At 41.4% G+C, this 19,060-nt stretch overlaps 1 pseudogene; it reads right to left on the bottom strand.

Moving 5' to 3' along the window:
- Positions 1-17,186: 17,186 nt before the first annotated feature.
- LOC141424307 (large ribosomal subunit protein eL14 pseudogene) lies at positions 17,187-17,928 on the bottom strand (annotated as a pseudogene).
- Positions 17,929-19,060: the final 1,132 nt, after the last annotated feature.

Genomic DNA, 19,060 nt, shown 5'->3' with positions numbered 1-19,060 from the left:
ATGAGTGGTGCTCACTGTGGTGTTGGGCTGCCTCTGGTAGGATTTCATGAAAACTGCTGTTCTCATATGAGTCTGGAAAGTTCCTTCCCATGTCCCTCTTTCCACATCCCTCTTGCACTTAACAGACAACATAGAAGAAAGCTTGCCTTCTGTCTTCTCTAAGAATGACACAGTATGCCAATCCATGTATGTTTATGATACCTGTGATTATGTCTGATGCCTCAGAGCACATGGGGGTGTCAAAAGTGTGATCCTGGTCTGGGGACACATCTCCACTAGGCTAGTCCACACAGCCACTCTGGGAGACCCACTCTCAGGGCAAGAGGAAGCTTTGGTTTATAAAAGATGAGTATTTTCTCATTGCGGCCACCCAGGATGAAGTTACTCTGTATGACCTCATCCCCACTCCAGACAAGCTATTTCCTTCCAAATGCACCTTCAAATCCGTGGAGTCTCGGGATGCTGGCCACTCTTGATTCACCTTTGAAAGGCTGCTTGTACTAACAGTGGCAGAGCTTAGGAAACCATTCCCTGAAGCATCACTGAAGTAAAACCTGATCCAGAGATAGAAAGGGCTCTCGCCCGCTGCTCTATATTAGAACAAAAATAATCATAGTGATAACTTGCATTCTCCTTGATACCTTTCATTCGATAATGTCAAGCAATTTGTACACAAGTCATTAAGAAAACACTCCTTTGTGGTGAGTTGCTAATTTAGCTCCCATTTTAAAGAGAGACAGAAAGAGGCTTAATGATTTTCCCCAGGGGACAGGAGAGTAGGTAGCGCAGCATTGGGTATGTGGTGATTTGTGGCATAAGATCTCTCATGTTTAGCTCTAATCCCCTATATTGGGCTCACAAAATTGCTTCAGCACGGGAGTTGGTTGCAAGTCTCTTGGGTGGTGTTGCTCTGTTCTATTCAAAAGCTGCCTGGTTTTGCTGCGGAGGCAGCTGCATTTCATAGCTGCTGGTGAATATTTCTGTACTCTCTTTTCATCACATGATGTATATCATTCCCCTTGCTGGCATTTCCAATCACCCAGAGCAGCAGAACCACGGAATGAATTGGAGCACTGTAATTTTTCCCCCTCATTGATTTGGGAGGAGAGAGAGGGGGGGGGATGGAGGTGGGGGGTGTGGGGGGAGACACAAGTAAAGTGGAATGTTCTTTCAAATTTCCCAACCACACCACAACTCTGTCCCTTGTACCACGGAACAGCTTATTCAAACTCCTTTCTCTTTCCATTTTTCCTGCCTAGGCCAGTATCTTCAACAGGCTCCATCTTCAGAGAGCCAGGCACATAGAGCAGGAGGGACGTGTGACCCGCATGACCAGCACAAGGGGCTCTGGTCTCCACCTACCTGTACTCTCACCCCCTTCCTGCTCACAGAGGAGGTTTATCTGAAAAGGAATTTTGGATGAGGACTGAGAAATGACATTTGATATTAGAGATAGCCTTATTTGATGGTGGTGGTCATTATTTGTAATTATCCTTTTCATGCTAGAATGCTGTATATTTTGGGGCTATTGTTACTGGAAGATACGCCATTAAATTTCGCTCTCATTCATATGAAATTTAAACTGACAAAAGGGGAAACACAATTACTAGGTTGCTTTTATTTATTTATTAATTTTTTTTTATTCATTTATTCACATGTGCATACATTGTTTGGGCCCTTTCTCCTCACTGTGCCCCCTTCTCACCCCTCCTTGCTTCCAGGCAGAAACTGTTCTGCCCTTTTCTCCAATTTTGTTGAAGAGAAGACATAAGCAATAATAAGAAAAACAAAGCGTTTTTGCTAGTTGAGATAAGGATAGCTATACAGAGAGATTCCTAATGTTGCTTCCATGTACAAATGTGTTACAACCCAAGTTGATTCATCTCTACCTGACCTTTTCACTAGTTCCTGATCCCCTTCTCATATTGACCTCTGTCGCCTTAAGGTTTCTGTATTAGTTCCTCTGCAGTGGGGACATCAGACATTTTCATGTTTTGGGTTACTAGGTTGCTTTTAAATGCATTTTTCATTCTGAGGCAAAGCAAAAACTTAGAGAATACTGGTAAAGATATAAAATCTCTTTGTGAAGTAGACAACTTGGAGAGGGAAAATGGAATTTATTGTTGCTATTAAAATAGTTGTTGGTGCTCTTGAAGGTAACGATGAGTTGTGTTCTTAAATAACTTCAATAATTATAGCAGTAATTAGCACAGGTAGGCACATATGAAAGTATAAATATGCAAGTAGATAAATATACTGGCAACTACATCAATAAAGCACTCTGCAAACATAAACTGCTATATAAATGCTAATTAATTACATAAGTAGGCATACAGGATGGGATGGTTATTCATATTACTGCAAAGATAAACAGTTCACACAAACAAGGCAGTACTTGCATTTGAAAATGAGATTTCTCTCCACATCCCATCCCCAACCTCCCAAGGTCCCAACCAAACTGTCAGGGAAACTGAAGGCTCCAGCACTCCATAATAAAGTTCAACAACCACTAGCCATGTGTGCCTAATGAGCACTTCAAAAATGCTGCTGATCCTAAGTGAATGTACTAAGAGTGTAAAATAGACACCAGATTTCAAATGCTTAGTTCGAATAGCTATTGCATTGATTAAAAATGGAAATGAGGGTATTTTGGATACTTTGGGTTAGACAAAGTATACTATTAAAATTGGTTTTACCTGTTTCTTTTTACTTTTGTACGATGGCTAATAGAAAATTTAAAATTCTATTTGTGGATTGCATATTATTTTTCATAAACTCACCTAATAAGTTCAGGATGTTATAACTTCAAAAAGGCAATGATTTGTTAGATTTAAAGTCATTAATGCAACACCCTGCAACTGTGTGCAAATATTCTAAGATTAATGCATTTGACAAATATAACAGATTTTAAACCATTGAACCCAATTTTAACTCAGAACCAATATACACACAATCCACATGGAACTGGCAGTCTGCAACCTCCTTTCCACATCCTAGCTCCAGGGTCACCAAGCATTGGAGAATCTTAAAAGACCCCACCTTTCTTAGTGATGTTTATCTTCTAAACACTGTAATGCTCATCCAGTACAGCCTCACCCTGATCCTGATTAACCAATGAGCCATCGAAGATGGCATGACCACTCAAGCCTGGCCCAAGACTAGACAATATCCCTGGCCAGGCTCTCTTCTACATGGTGATGCAGGGGCTGGAGAACTAGAAAAGGCTCCTATTCCATAGAACCAGGTATCTAAATGTCCCAAGTGGAGCTGGTAAACTATGATATGTTGTCCATCCTCCTTCTTTTACAAGCCCAACCTCCTAACAACCCAGAACACCAACTTCAATACTAGAAACCTTGGATTCCTCTAGATACCCAGAATGGGAAACAGAGCAAGCTACAGGCTCTGGAAGGTCACATGCAGTTGGCCCTGCAGAGACACCCTGAAGAGCCCAAGATGGGGCCCTAACTCATACCCAGTAGGGCCTAAGAGCCTACCCCAATTCCTGGTCCTGGGTGTTTTACAGCACTCCCTTTTGTACAACTCAATGTACATTTAATCCTATTTTCTAGCAATAGTTATTACTCCTGACAGGAGCAGGAGCTCTGGCTCTCAGGAAATAGCAAAAAAAAACCTTAACGTTCCACATTCTTTGGTATACTTAGGTCTCTTTGCTGCCCTACATCCTCTCCCTATATACACATAGACACATGTGCACACACACTCTAAGATATACACACTGAGACACACTGACTCACACACACACCTGGATAACCCTATGGGTAGAGTCAGGAATCCCCCATGAGACACAGTAATCACTCTCTTCCTTGACATTTGTTTGTTTGTTTTGAATCACTAGAACTCTACTGATTTACATGTTGTTTTCATAAATTTGCATAGAACATTCAAGAGGCCCCTTTCTCCAGCATCCCTCACTGCCATGGAAATGTGGCCAGTTCTCCCTGTGTTTCAAGGCATACAAAGAAAGGCTTTATTTCCACAAACACTTATTATAATGAAGCTTTAAATGCTACCAAATATAGAAGGATTTTCTTTTCATTAAAGCATAAACCATCCCTTTCTTATTGTGGACATTGGGCAGCTTGGGAGCCTGAGAGAAGGTGGCAAGGGAGGCATAGAATGTCCTGTTCTAGGAGGGATAGTTTTCAATGATCCATCTGGGACAGTCTCTAGAAACCCTCTCAGCCCCCTTCTTGCTCTGTGCCTCTCAAATCATGCTCTCCCAGAGGCTTGTACACCAGAATTCCCATGGTAATGCTGCCAGACACGCTGGGGACCCCTGCCCATCTGGCTTGGCTCAGGGCTCCCTGTTCACAAGTGAGGCTCAGAAAACTGTGTGAACTGCTTATGATCTGTTTAGGTTTCATTTTCGGAATAATGACCACACTGTGCATGACCACCTGATTTTAATCACTCAAAAAATTAAGAAAAAAATGGTTTTTTTTCAGTTCCATACATGAAATATTATGACTCTTGCTGTATATTAAATGGTATGTGTACAGCCTTCATCGTCTCCTACATAACGACCTTGCCTATGTGCTGCTATCCCTCCCTCCCCCCAACTTTATAAGTCATCAATTTACCTTTGGCATGTTCCATTTATCCTTCAACACCAAGCCATTCACTCACTGAAGAAGCAAAGGAAGTGGTGTGAATGGGACCTGGTTCCTCATTGGATCTCCAGCCACTGAACAAGGATTTGTCAAGAATGAAAAGGAAGGAATGAAAGTTTACCCATGGAAAGAGGGAAAAGAACTAAAAAGAAAAGAAAAGCATGAAGAGAATAACCTTCCTCTTCATGCTTTTTCATAATGGAAGCTATTATGATGGGAGGGTCATGGATAATGGCTTCCTTTTTTGTAGAGGAGTGGGAAGCTAATGGGCCTTGTATTCAAGCCAGCTCTGCCAAATACTGGCTATGTGTTCTTGGCCAGCTTGCTTAGTCTTTAAAACTGGGACAATAACACTGTAACATCCCTGCCTACTCCACAGAGTAATAGAGAGGATTAAATAATTTACTGTGCTATTTTTGAGAGAAACCCATATTGGACATTTATGAGACTGCCTCCTTCATACTTTCCATTGCCTCTACTGAAGTGACTGAAAAAGGAGCATGAACTGCAGTGTATTTTTTTATTTTTAGTTTTTTTAAAAAAGAAAGATTTCTGGACATTCTGCTATGTCTTCTACCTGCATTATGCAAACTACAGTATACAAATGTACCCAACATCCTATCAACTCCATGCTTCTCCAGTCCCAACAACTGCTACCATGGCCTGTTAAGTTCCCATCAAGCTTCAGGCTGAGGCCATTATGGTAAGCAAACAAGCATGTGTGATCAATTTTCAGGTTGTTTACTTGTGTTTTTAATCCTTCTGAATACAAGTAAATCTATGCAGAGTATGTATCCCAACATACCATTTTCAAATTCCCAAGTTGTGATTCATCTGCTGTTCCCAGGTCTCTGTCTCCATCCTGTGTGACCAAATCCAGTGGACACTTATCTGTCCTCACTTTATTTGACTGCTCAACGATTTGACTATTTCCTTTTCCTGGAATACTCTCAAGTCATGATAGTCTCTCTCTCTCTCTCTCTCTCTCTCTCTCTCTCTCTCTCTCTCTCTCTCAGTGGGACTGGGGTTTGAGCTCAGGGCTTCACACTTGCAAAGCAGGCACTCTACCACTTGAGCCACACCTCCAGTCCATTTTGCTCTGGTTATTTTTTGAAGATGTGGCTTCTCACAAACTATTTGCCAGGGTGGCCTCAAACTGCTATCCTCCCAATCTCAGCCTCCCAAGTAGCTAGGATTACAAGTGTGAGCCACTGCTGCCCAGTTTCTCTCAGTTTTTTACACCACAATGGCCTTTCCCTTTTTCTCCTCTTTTGTTCTTACTTTCACTCTCAGTTTCACATGTCCATGTTCCTCAGGACCTCCTTCCTTCCTTCCTTCCTTTCTTCCTTCCTTCTTTCCTTCCACTCTGTCTTCACTCCTTTCCTCCCTCCCTCAGAACAACACCAGGGGTATTTAATATTAATCTCCTCACTCTGCATATAAAGCCCCCAGGTTCGGAGGGTTAAACAAATTTCCCAAGATCACAAAATAGTGAGCAGTAAAGCTGGGTTCACAAACCCAGGTATGCTCTTTCAAAACCCGTATTCCTAGTCACTGTTTGTCTCTAAGACCACTTATGTTCCTGACTTCCTTTTCTAGTTGCAATTTATAGGTCTTGCTTCTATCCACACTGAGATGGTGTTTTTTCCCACTTGCACTTGGCAGGGTTTCCTTTATTTGCAGCGATGAAACACCAAAAGACTTTTTTTTGACATAGTGCCCCGAGATTACTACAGGTTGAGGGCTGCCTGTGTCTTACTTATCTAGAGGAAATGAACCATACAGTATTACAGCTGAAAGGGATGATGGATATTCCATGTTGTTTCCTCCTTATTTTACACATGAGAAAATCAGAGAAGTGAATGGACTTGCCCAAAGTCACACAGCCTTGAAGACAAAAGACAGAAACAAAACCCAGGTCTCCTGACTTCCAGTCCAGTATGCAGTGAGACAGAAGTAATATTCAGAATACAGTCTTTAGGAAAATTTTCCCATGTAAATATTTTATAGAATGTACAGTAAATAATATATATCTGCAAAAACAACATAAATATTTTATAGGCTGTGGCACAATTATCAAGGTCCCAAAAGCAAAGTCCATGCATAGTACTCGGTAAAACACTGGGGTCAGCACAGCCGTCCCTGGATTGTGTCTACATTTTCCTAGAGTGGCAGAGTTCAGACTGCCCAGACAGCTCATGCTTTTATTCACAACTACAGGGGAGTGCAGCCCATGGGAAGGCTGAGCAGAGAGAGTGCAGCTCCCTACAGGTATGAGGCTATCTCCAGGGGATGAGGCTCTACCTACTTCCCTATCCAAAGATCCAAATAAAAAAACAGACATGGCCAGACCTCCCAGGCCACTCTGGGACACTGTAGTCTCAGTTGTGGCCAGCCAGCAACCACTCTTTCAACTCTGCAGAAAGGTAAAGAAACCACACTACAACATGCAAGAACAGAGCCCTGGGGTTATCTCAGTCTGACTGAACAAAAGTCCTTTTCCTTTACCCAAATTTTCTCTCTCCTAGCTAGCCACTTCTCTATTGGTTGTAGTGAGGGAGGGCAGTGTCCAAAAGGCAAAAAGTTGGCCTTCAACAAGAACAAAACCCACTGTTTTGGTGTCATTTGGGGCTGAATATACCCTACAAATATAAAATGTTTATCAAAAGTAACAGTAAAAACCTCTAACAACTGGCAACCAGACTCTCTTCTCTCCAAGTCTGTATCACTTCTTCCTCCTCAGCCTTCTTTGAACCATTGAAAACATGTTCCTGGCCTGTCTAGCCCCTGGCTTCAACGTCCCTTCTACTCTTAGCTGGAGATTGCTGACAATGTGAGTGAGATGGGAACCTCCATTGTGCTTGATTCATTGCATGTTTTAGGGTGCATTTGTTACAGTGTGTTAACCTGCATTTACCCTGTCTAACTCTGGCCCTGTCATCTGCTCTGAGACTCCCTTTCACTCTGCTTCACAGCAATGCTTTCCCAGCTGTTGCACAAGCAGCACCACCTTTGGAAGCAGGCAAGTCTGGTCCAAAGGCTTTTGCTTCTTATTATGTATCTGACCTTGAGTAAATCACTTAGCCTCTACAAATCAAGCTTTTTATCTATAATATGGACATAATAGTATTAGTTTCGGTGAAGAACAAATAAAGTATATAAAGAGCTTATCAAAACCCCTACATGGTAGATATGTAATAAGTAGAGTTCCCCCTCCCATTAAATGAAGCTGTACCCCAAAATATCACTGCCTTTCTAGTGCTGCATAACACTAAAGAAAGACTGCCACTCTGGGTTCTTCCCTTCTGCAATTGATGTGACACTGCTTTAATTGGGGGGTTGCAATTAGTTGCTGAAGATCTCACTCCCCTTTGAGTTTGTCTACTCCCTTGCAGCCTCTCCCATTGTGAATTGCCCAAGGGAATTGCTAGTCCAAAGGAGAGTCAGAACAGTTTCTAAGTGAGGAATAAGGAGAATTTGTTTGAAAATCTGGCTGAGAGTCTATGCCATCACTTCTCACCGCCACATGGTGTACTACTATTGATGATATGAGCTGCACATGCCACAAGCCATTTATTCCTTAGGCAGTAATGCCTTTGCTGCACCTGTGCCCTCACTTTGCTGTCACCAAGACTAGAGAGCCAGAGCTGTACCACATCCTGGTGGAAAAAATACTCAACCAAGACTGTCTAGTAATAGAGAAGTCTGGCTGACATTTTTCATTATGCCACAACCAACTCTCCCTCACCAAAAGAAGGAAGAGGAGTAAGCTGAGAAAGAGGAAAAAGAGAAAGAGGAGGAGAAGGATGGTAGAAGGAGAAGGGGAAGAGAGGCTCCTTATATTAAGCTAGTCTCCCTGTCAAACTCCCCATATTCTCATGATAAGGTCTTTGAGGTCATTGGTTGCTAAGTATTATTGCCTACTGACCTGTGTCTGTGAACCAATTATCAGGGTTTTACCTCTCAGATCCCAAATCATCCCCATTTCTGAATGTGTTGGTGGTATAGTGGTAAGCATAGCTGCCTTCCAAATCAACCCCATTTCTTGCTTTACAATAATGGATCTGGCCCCTTTGACTACTTCCCTTGCTAGGCAGCACAATTTACCTTTCTCAGTAGAGGGCCCTGGACAGACTCTGGATTACAGAAGAGTTTCTCTTTCTGGTTCTGATGTGCTTTTAGGAAGCTCATGCAGCATGCATTTTTTACAGCATCCAGTCCCTATAAGCAGGAAGCTTGTATGACCCCCAACTCTTGCTGCACATCACAGTTGGCAGTATTCAGCAGCCAGCACATATCCCCTTCCGGTGGGCATTTTCTTTCCATAACCTACCTCAGCTGGGTTCCAAGAGGGGTGCTAGCAGTGAATTTCTGGCATTTTTCCATTAAGGACCTCCTCAGGCACTTAGGACATAATTTCTCAGCCTTAGAATGCTTACCCCCAGTATCTTTTGGAATGTCTTTGCAGTAGTACCGCAGTGAGTTTCTTTAGCATCCAGTCAACCAGGGCTATATCCTCCCCAGGAAGTCTGGATATCAGCTTGATGGGGAAGGGATGTCTCTTCCTAAAGCGTTCTGCCTCAACTCCAGGGCAGTGGCTGCTCTACATATGCTATTATTCTGTTATTTGATACTCTTTTTACCTCTTACTAACCAATCCTATGTTCCTCCAATCCCCTACTGATAATTCTTTATATTGAACTTTTGCTATTCAAATTACTTTGTTTTTTATCTCCTGATTGGACTCTGATGGATATGAAATTGGTTCCAGAAGTAGTCCCAAGAGATAGGCCAGAAAAGATGGGGTTTGGATCATCATTTGATCATGTCCTTGAACTTGAAAACTGTATGGAGCTTCTTCCAATGGAAGTAGGAAGCTAGTAAACCATGGTATGCGGTGGAATCATAATTAGTCAAATTAACACCTACAGTTGACTGGGATGGAGGGCCAACTAAAAAAGTGCCTTGGGAGACCAGGTGACTGCTGCTCCGTACAGTTATGGCAGTAATGATGACTATGGTGTCAGAGGGAGTTTTGTATTCCTGAGCACTTACAGAAAGAGAACAAAAAGCTCAGATTCTTCAGCTCTCAGTTCAGGTCACAATCTGAGAACCAGAAGCCTTCATGACATGATCTTTGTAGCCACAGCAATAATAACACCTAAAGGCAAACATAAAACTCGGTGGCCTAGGTTACTGAATTATAACATTAGTTGGGTTCACAATCACACCAAGAATCTCACAGATCTTCTCTACAGTTCCCCTTAGCTCCCCAAAGTGCCTCTCAACATGAACTGTGAGTAGCTAAGTTACTAAGTCCAGGTTACATGTATGATATTGGTTTCTTTTATCTTTACATTCCACTCTTCTCCTTGCAATAATCCCAAAATAAATGCGACAGAGTCACATTTTACTTTTATGAATCAGTACAATTCTAGTGTGTGTGAACACCTATATATTATACATGGCAATTCAAAAGTCACTCACAGACACTCAAACTGAAAGGCACACACTCAGACACAATGGTTCTGTGCCCAAACTCATGATCCTAGACCTTCTTATGATGAGTTGACTAGATCTTTCACATGTCTTGGCAGCTTTATCTTTTGAGAGTCACCATACCTCCCCATTCCTCAGATGACTACTACCTTCTCTTGTCTCTGAAGTATATAGTAAACTCTTGTTTCTTCTTCAGGATTAACTAGTTTGTGGATTAGAGAAAGCACATTTAGTAGTTTCATGAGAAAAAGTAACTTAATGTAAATATACATAAATATCTATGTTTTAGAAGAGGCCAACTGTTTGAAACTATACACCAAAACTACAGGGCTACTCCCACCTCAGCCTTCCCATTTGTAAGCATCTCCTCTGCTGGAGCCCCATGTTTCCATCTTGCATAGCCAGGGAAGAAGGGCAAGGTTCAACCAGCAGAATCTTGGGAGTTCTGCTCCATTATCAACATTCATCTGTGCAAATCCAATTTTTTTTTAACTTTTGACTTATGAGGCAACCAGGGGGTTTTAAGCTTTGCCTGTACTCCAATTTTATACCCTTTTAGTCTAGAATTGAAAGAAAGAAGCAAAGGAAGGAAAGAAGAAAGGAAGGAAGGAAGGAAGGAAGAAGGGAGGGAGGGAGGGATGGATGGATGGAAGGAAGGAAGAAGGAAAGAGGAAAGAAGGAAGGAAGGAAAGAAAGTGTGCTCTGCAAAAAGAAAAAAAAAACCCTCCAATTTTGTTGCAAAACTTCAGGACCTGCAGTTTTTAATTTAGCGCAGGAACATTAAGGGACCAACCTTACAGAGATCAAGGGGGCATGTGAAGAATGGCGAAGAAAAGCCATTGAAGGAGCTGACATTAAGAAGATTGGTTAAAAAAAAAAAAAAGAAGATTGGTAATTTAGCTTCAGAGTTGTGTGGCTTGACTGTGATGCATGTGACCTGAGGTGTGAGACACTGAGGAATGTCAACATGGTTGACAGAGAGAGGCTGAATGATTGCAGCGATGTGGGGTAGAGGCTGCTAGCAAAAACATGATCGTACTGGGGCTGTGCTTTATCACCTAGACCATCTGCTGGATGGTTTAGAAAGCTGAGGACCATTTGCTAAGTGACAAACTGATGTCGCTTTATTCTAATGTTCAACAAAAGAAGAACTCTGCCAAGCAGCAGATAATAACAACAGACTATTTTGTCGCTTTTCATCAAGCAATTTGTGTGATGTTTTGAGTCCCGTAAGTATTTTTCCTGCATTATGTTTATACTTTGGTAGCATCTGTAGGAACAGGAAATGTGTCCCTAAATATTGGATGTCATTTTAAGTAAATTGTTGCTCATTAAATCATTTGTAGACACTGTTTTGCCTGGCATTGTTTTAGCTGCTGGAGGGGTTTTTCCATAACTCCTTCCCCTTCTACTGTTCTTACCCTCTCATGCATATCACCACAAACACCTGACAGGTGATAGTATATGGATGCATCTCATGATGGCACTCATGAACTTGGACTTCACATTAGAGTTGGGCACCTGGAGCTCCACACCAAGTGCTTAGAAATTCCACAGGCCCCACGAATGCCTTTATCTCCATTTTTGAGAAGTGTATGTTTACTCTGCTATAAAGGATAAATATTGCTTCAGGAGAGGCTGGCTGTTCCTAAATGTTCTGATTGATATCTCTGTTGATCACACACATTTACACATACTAACACATACACAAATGATATTCCTTATACAGGATGTTTTGGTTCAGTGTCCTCCACAATTTAGCATTGTCTTTATCATCCAGACTCTTACACACAGCTTATAATACCATATTTATAAGTGAGTTTATAAGTGATAAACTGCTGTATTTAACCAAAAGTGCAAGCTTGTCTTCTCCTTCACCCTTTTTTTTCTTAAAACTTGGATTTCTAATTATTGAGCAAATTGGTACAATTGCTATAAAATGCTGAGATCGATATAATAGAGAACTTCCTGCAGAGAGATTATTCAAACCTTCCCCTGCCTTGAGCTGGCCATGTGAATGCATTGAACACTGTGCTGTATTTTGGAGAGGTCAGTGATGAGCCACAGAGCACCTGTGCCTCAAAGCAGCAACATCACTCTGACACCATTGTGGGAATAGCAGGGTTGGGCCTTGAGAGATACCCTGTGAATGTCACTTACTAGTCATTACTACAGGAGACTCAGAGCTAACTCTTATCCAGTACACATGCCTTAAACCGAGAAGCTCTGCAAAGGCCACCAAGCTCCAAAGTACCCTGTCCTCACCTGATAAGAGAGAAGCACAGCTCCAGGAACCCAGATTTGTTAACTTGTAAATGTCAAATTCCTTGATATCAGGTGACATATTACTATAATAGTTTCTTTAACAGATTGAAAGGACTGCTTTTCTGAGATGGCCCTTCCGACTTAACCAATACCTTATACCTTTACGTTTTCTGTCTTCCATAGTCAGGCCAGGCTAGATCTACAGTGGGGTATGAACTGATCTATTGGTATTTCCTATTTTCTACTGACTGTTCCTTGAGTTCAAAGACTGTAACTTGTTTGTCTTCATAATCAGATACTGTGATAGCATTCAGCATATAGCAGACATTCAGTAACTATTTATACAAGTTAAACGTTAACCTTCTTGGCAAGGATTATATACGTGGGCATTATGGCTGATAATTATCAATGCTTATTATTTTGAATTTTGTGTGTTAGACTGAAATTTGCTCTGATCCTAAAATCTACCTTATGCGAGGAATAGGTTATCTTACCAGGTCAAATCCATGAGCATTGTATGTGTAGTGAGACTTGAGAAAGCAAGTATTAGAAGCAAGAGGGAAAGACACTTAGCTTTTAAGTTCCCTTTAATGTCATTTGGGTGAATCAAGAAGTGCTGTGGAGAGATTATTCAAAACTTACACTGCCTTGAACTGGACTTCTGGCCATGTGGGCCGTTGGACACTTGTGACATCCATGATGTGTGTCACCATGAATATCATTTGCACCAGATTCCCTGAAAGGTCATTGAAAAATTCCCAAATTGCAGCTCCAAAATAACAGCAGGTACTGTTCCTTGAGTTCTGTCTGTATGTCAGATATAGCTAAGCTATTATGGGAGAACATGTGACAAAACCCTCCAGAAGTCCCTATGAGGGAGATACTATTAGTGTTTTCATTTTACAAATAGGAAAAGTAGGGAATAGAGGAATGTCTTGGTCCATTTTATGCTATTATAAAAGAATACTACAGTTTGGGCAATTTATAAAGAAAAAATTATTTCTCATAGTTATGAAGGCTGTGAAGTCCAAGATCAAAGGGCCTCATCTGGCAAAGGCTTTATTTATTTAATTTATTTTTCCTTCCATCATAGTATGGTGGAGGACATCACATGGTGAGAGAGCATGAGAACACACTGGAGAGAGATCTCGTTTTCATAATGACATCACTCCTCCAATAACCTATCCACTCCTGCAATGACCCATTCAATGAGGACGTAGTGCTCACAACATAATCACCTCTTAAAGGTCTTGCTTCTAATACCTCCACAGAGGCAATAAAATTTCAACATGAGTTTTGGAGGAGACATTCAAATCATAGCAAAGGATTAATTAACATGACCAATGTTGCATAGCTCACAAATAGCTGAGCTGAAATTTAAATTTGGGGATCTGTCTCCATTACCTATATGCTCATAGCTCCTTAGATGGTCTTCTACATAGCTCTGCAATACCCTTTACCAGGCTTTCCATTTCATCTGTGAAGTTTATATTGGTGGGTAATAAATTACAAGATTACTAATGAACTGAATTCCAATGATCTCACATATTTGATGTCATAGCTTTAGAAGCAGCAGTAGGAATAGGGAAGATATGACTATGGTAATTCCTACCAACTGCCTTCAGCCAAGCACCTGTCTATTCAGTCTGTCTTCCTCTCTTTGCTTCTGTTTTCTTCAAGAGAAGCCCCTTAGCCTAATACCACAGGGATCAGGAAAAATATAAAAGTCTTCCAAATTAGCCACAACTATGGCGGTTTTAAGACAAAGATCTTGCCTACATTTGGTTGTATGTCAGTAATCCTTGGGAGTGGATTTATCGTAACTGTGGTTATTTGATCTCTCATTCTCAGTGCTAAATATTTAGCCAAGGGGAGCAACAAATGGATTACTTACTGCAGGAGCCCCCCCGACTTTACTTCTGTAAAGAATCCAATGGAAATATTTTAAGCTTTGTGGGCCATTGGTCATTGTCATAAATACTTGACTCTACCGATGATGAGCAAAATAGCTATAGACAATATGTAAAAATAATGCACAGGAGGTCTGGGTTCCAATAACTTCACTTGTGATACTGAATTTTGCAAATCAAATAATTTCCAGCTATCCTGAATTATTATTCACCTTTTGAGCTTCTTTAAAAGCAACTTTAAAATATAGAAACCATTCTTACCACATTGGCCATAAAACTGATTGCCACAGAAGGGACACCCCGCCTCATGCAAATTCTGCTCAGCTCTCTTAGGGCCAGGTAATCCACCCTGGGGCACAACATTTGTCCATGATGCATGCTGCAGGAGAGAACTTTCCTGATTTCTCTTCTCTCTGTGCAACAGTGAGCATCTCATTATAGAGGGGTCAACATGTACTGGAGTGAGCAAGGAAAAGCTCATGGTAAATGCTCTTCCCCTAATCCTTGTAGTTAGTTTCTCTGACAGTATGAATCACCAGGCTGTCATCTGTCAGACTGAATGTGCATGAATCTCAGATGATATTAACGAGTATCTTTGCAAAAGCTCCCTGTGCTATTTGCCAAGAAATAATTCTCACCCTGACGATAGCAATTAGTAATAAATGTTCTCTCTCATTCCTTTTTAAAAATCAGTGTTTGAAACTATGTGCATTTTGCAGATTAGTTATTTCTTGCTGAAAACAGAGGTAGATGTGAGTGATCTCAAGTTTGCCTACTGTTTCTGAGAATTCCAGCCAGTTGCCTTGTAGTGAAGGAGGAGGCTTCCCTATTCTCCTCATTTGTCTGTTTTATCAAACAGATAAAATTCAAAGGTATCAAGCTAGTAGCTCTGCTGGTGATCCTCACAGGCCCAGCCTCCCATAGACCTGCCCTTACCAATTTAGGGCACAACACCACTGACCTTTGACAGCCAGGACCAACATGACTTTGCCCAGGGTTCTTACTGATACCCTGACCCATGAAGCAAGCAGACTAGAAATGCTAGGGAGCCTATCCCCCACTCCCTCCAGTAGCAGTTCTTGACAGACTAGCAGAGACAGTTGTATAAATAAAATACTCCAATTTCTTCAACCTTTTAGTAGACTAACTCTGAGGTAAATGTCCTACATGGCTCCCAGGGCTAACTTTCCATTGTCCTAGGTAGTAACTGGATTGGTGATACACTTATTGGCTTCCTTCCATCCATCTCCTTCCCAGTAACTTGTACTTAAACCCTAAATCAGGATCTGTTTCTGGTGGACCCAATCTAAACTAGAGTCTAACACTAAAACCAGCCTGATAGTCAAGGGTGACCAAGGGCTGTGGTTTGCTCAGCACACATATGACATCCTCTCATACCAGGGGAAGAAGGATCAAACCAAACTCCAAATGTCCTGAAATTGTGTTCTGTATCTTGTGTGTCACAAAAACAAGGCCCAACATGATCTGACCTCTTCTGCCATTAGTCTCCACCTGGATGGCTCCATGCCAGCCACTCTGTCTTTCTTGTTATTCCTGAAATACGTCTGGTACAGTCCTACTCCAGTGCCTTTTATCTTTCTCTTGTCCAATACCTAGAATGTTCTTCCCCATTTTTCAGCCTGGTTTCTTCCCTTATCTCTTTCAAAAAGCCTTGTCTCATTGTCACTCTCTTGTTGAGGACTTCCTGGACAACCCATGTAAAATCACCTCATCCCACTGATCCTGACACTCCCCATTCCCCTCCTCTGTTTTGTTCTTCTCCATAGCACTTATCTCCATCACCATTCCTCATGGCCTACCCCAGGCCTTGTCTCATGGCTGGGTAGTAACAAGACCTTACATTCAGATATGTTATAATTGGCCTCTCCACAATTCTCACTAATTCTATATTATTTTTGCTTCAGAATTTTGTCTGTTTGTTTAATTCAATAGATCTACACTAGGAAAATTAAAATTGTCCTGCTGAGCTTTAAAAGTAAAGTTTAGGCCCTAGAAGAATTATTAGTTTTTGTAACCTGTATTTGAGTTCCATCCACTTACTAATGTGCAGCTTTGAGCAAGTTACTGATCTTTGGTCTCTGTATCTGTCAAATGAGGACACTATGTCCTCATTACAGAATTTTGTAAAGATTAAATGACAGACTGAGGATTTATGTCTAGAAAGTGGGCACTCACTCAATGGTGGCTAATTTTGTAATTGTTCAGAGCCATTCTGCAATGGTGGCCTTGACTCTTTAAGTTCTATTATCTCTTCTGAAATCTTAAAGTCTTGACAAAGACTCTTAGATATTCTTGTACTCTCTAATCACACTTGAGATAAAAAGAAGTATATTAAATAGTACCAAACTGTATGGTGTGGACATTTGTTGGACACTGGTTTTCTCATCAGAGAGGAAGTACAGAGTGACTGTAGCAGCAAGAGACAATGCTGGGTTTGGAAAGACCAGATTTTCATAACAAAAACCAGCAAGAATGACATTCCAGCTGAGGCCAGAGTAAATGTGATAAGCTCAGGACAGGCAGCAGAAGAGCCAAGGATACAGGAAACCCTAAGGCTGGACCAATAGACCAGAGGGGGCACTGAAGGTCAGAAAAGATTTTGTGTGACCAACCTAAAGTTCCTATGAAGTCATGGAACATTAGAATAAATATGTCTGAGAGGGACCTTACAACAATTATGTCAAAGAATTTCTGCCCTTTCAAACACCCTAGTTTTGTTATTTCCTTCCCACTTCCACTCCCCCACCCTAGCCACCATATTTTGAAGCACTCGTGTGTGTGTGTGTGTGTGTGTGTGTGTGTGTGTGTGTGTGTGTGTGTGTAGTCAGATAGAACCTTTATTACTTTCACAATAGTCTCATGCTTTCCTCCCCCGTGCCTTTGGAGCAGGTGTTCTCTGGGCTGAAGTTTTCTTACCTTTCAGAGCTTTTGGAAGAGGAACTACCTCTGGTCTGTGGATTTCTGGGCAGAAACCATTCTTGCCTGCAGCAGCCAAGTTTTCTTGCTGGAATTTGAGCTTCAGCAGAAATAGCAACAGAGGAAAGTGCTTCATTAGAAGAAATTTTTGAGAAAGCTGCCCTTTGAAACCTCTTAACTTAATTCTTCATTCTTTTGTTCCTCATTTTCTTTGCCTTCATGACTTTAAAACAATCAAAATCTGTCAGTGTGACTCTTCTTTCTCTGGTTTCAATCTTCTTGACCCCTCGTGGCTGCACATTTTGTACTGATATCTGCCTTCTTCAAGGCTTATTGGGCACATTTCCAGCAGGCACTGTGTATAAACTTGAGAATAGAATCACTAAGCTGCATGCACTTGAAAGGCATGGCCTGTCTTCTCACTCAAGGGCAAGGTCTACCAGCTACAGCTTTGTTCTTATCAATAACATCCACAACTGAGACCAGCTTTCTGGTATGATTCCCAAAAGTAATGTAAACCACACAGTCAACTTCCACAAAGCACCTGAACTATGTCATGACATTGGACAAAAAAAAAAAAGTTTTTTGTATTTTTTTTGGTGGTGGTACTGTACTTTGCATTCAGGGCTTTGCACTTGCAAGCAGGTATACTACAGCTTGAGCCATACCTGTCCCCCAACCATTTGTGCTCTGGTTATTTTTGTGATAGGGTCTCATTTTTTGATTGGACTAACCAATCAAAAAATAGAGACTACTACCTCCCTATTTATGTTTCTGTCAAGAGCTGGCATGGCAGGCATGTGCTACCACACCCAGCTTTTTCTGTTGAAGTGGGGTCTTGCGAATTTTTGCACAGGCTAGCTGGAATCTGGAACCATAATCCTCCCAATCTTAGCCTCCCACATAGCTGGGATAACAGGTGTGTGCCCACCACACTCAGCTATTGGCAAACTTTTTTACCAGGGCTGGGTTCAAACCACAATCTTCCTAATCTCAGCCTCCTGAGTAGCTAGGATTTTAGGCACGAGTGACTGGTGCCCAGCTACAATGTATATTTTTTAAGTAAAATTCATTTATTTCCCCATTTTTTGCTCATCAGAAATGCTGTTGTCCACTAAGATGACCAGTGCTTTTGCACCAAATTAATATAATTGTAATTCAAAATAAATAAACTTCATGCTTTCCTGAGCCTGTGTTCACCGAAGGATTCAGCTTATGTTTTTGTGATACACTTGGTGGCCCCACAGTCAATGATTCAGATAAACCTCCATAGTTTGTAGAGAAGTTAGAAACAGACAGATGAAGTGCCTTGCCCAAGACCTAAGAGGGTTAGCAACAAGCCAGGAGCATAGGAGCTCAAATGCAGGACTCCAGGGTCACAGACGGCTTGACCATAGTACACAGGAGGAGAGACTGGAGAGAGGTGGAATTAGTGAGATAATGATGAGAGGCTAGAGATAGTCTATGTTAAAACCAAACAAGCATCTGCTTTAGGATAGTGTGTGCATTAGGAACAAATGCACCCAAGGCATTTTGAAGAAAGAGTCAAAGGGCTTGGTAACTGGACTTCTGGTGTGGAGAGGGGATCCATCTATTACACTTCTTTGTAAACCACAGAAATTGAGCAAGGGGAGGGGGAGAAAATAATCAAAGTATATTGTGTACATATGTGAAAAGGTCATATGAAATTCATTTTTTGAAACTTGCAAGAAAAAATTTTAAAAACGGGCGAGGGAGGGGGAGAAGAAAAAGTAATAAGAGTGAATATGATCAAAGTATATTATACATTTGTGTGGAAATAGCACAACGAAACTT

The sequence above is a fragment of the Castor canadensis genome, chromosome 6 (genome assembly GCF_047511655.1).
Source record: "Castor canadensis chromosome 6, mCasCan1.hap1v2, whole genome shotgun sequence".
NCBI classification, from domain to species: Eukaryota; Metazoa; Chordata; class Mammalia; order Rodentia; family Castoridae; genus Castor; species Castor canadensis.
This window is presented reverse-complemented; position numbering and strand designations above follow the sequence as displayed.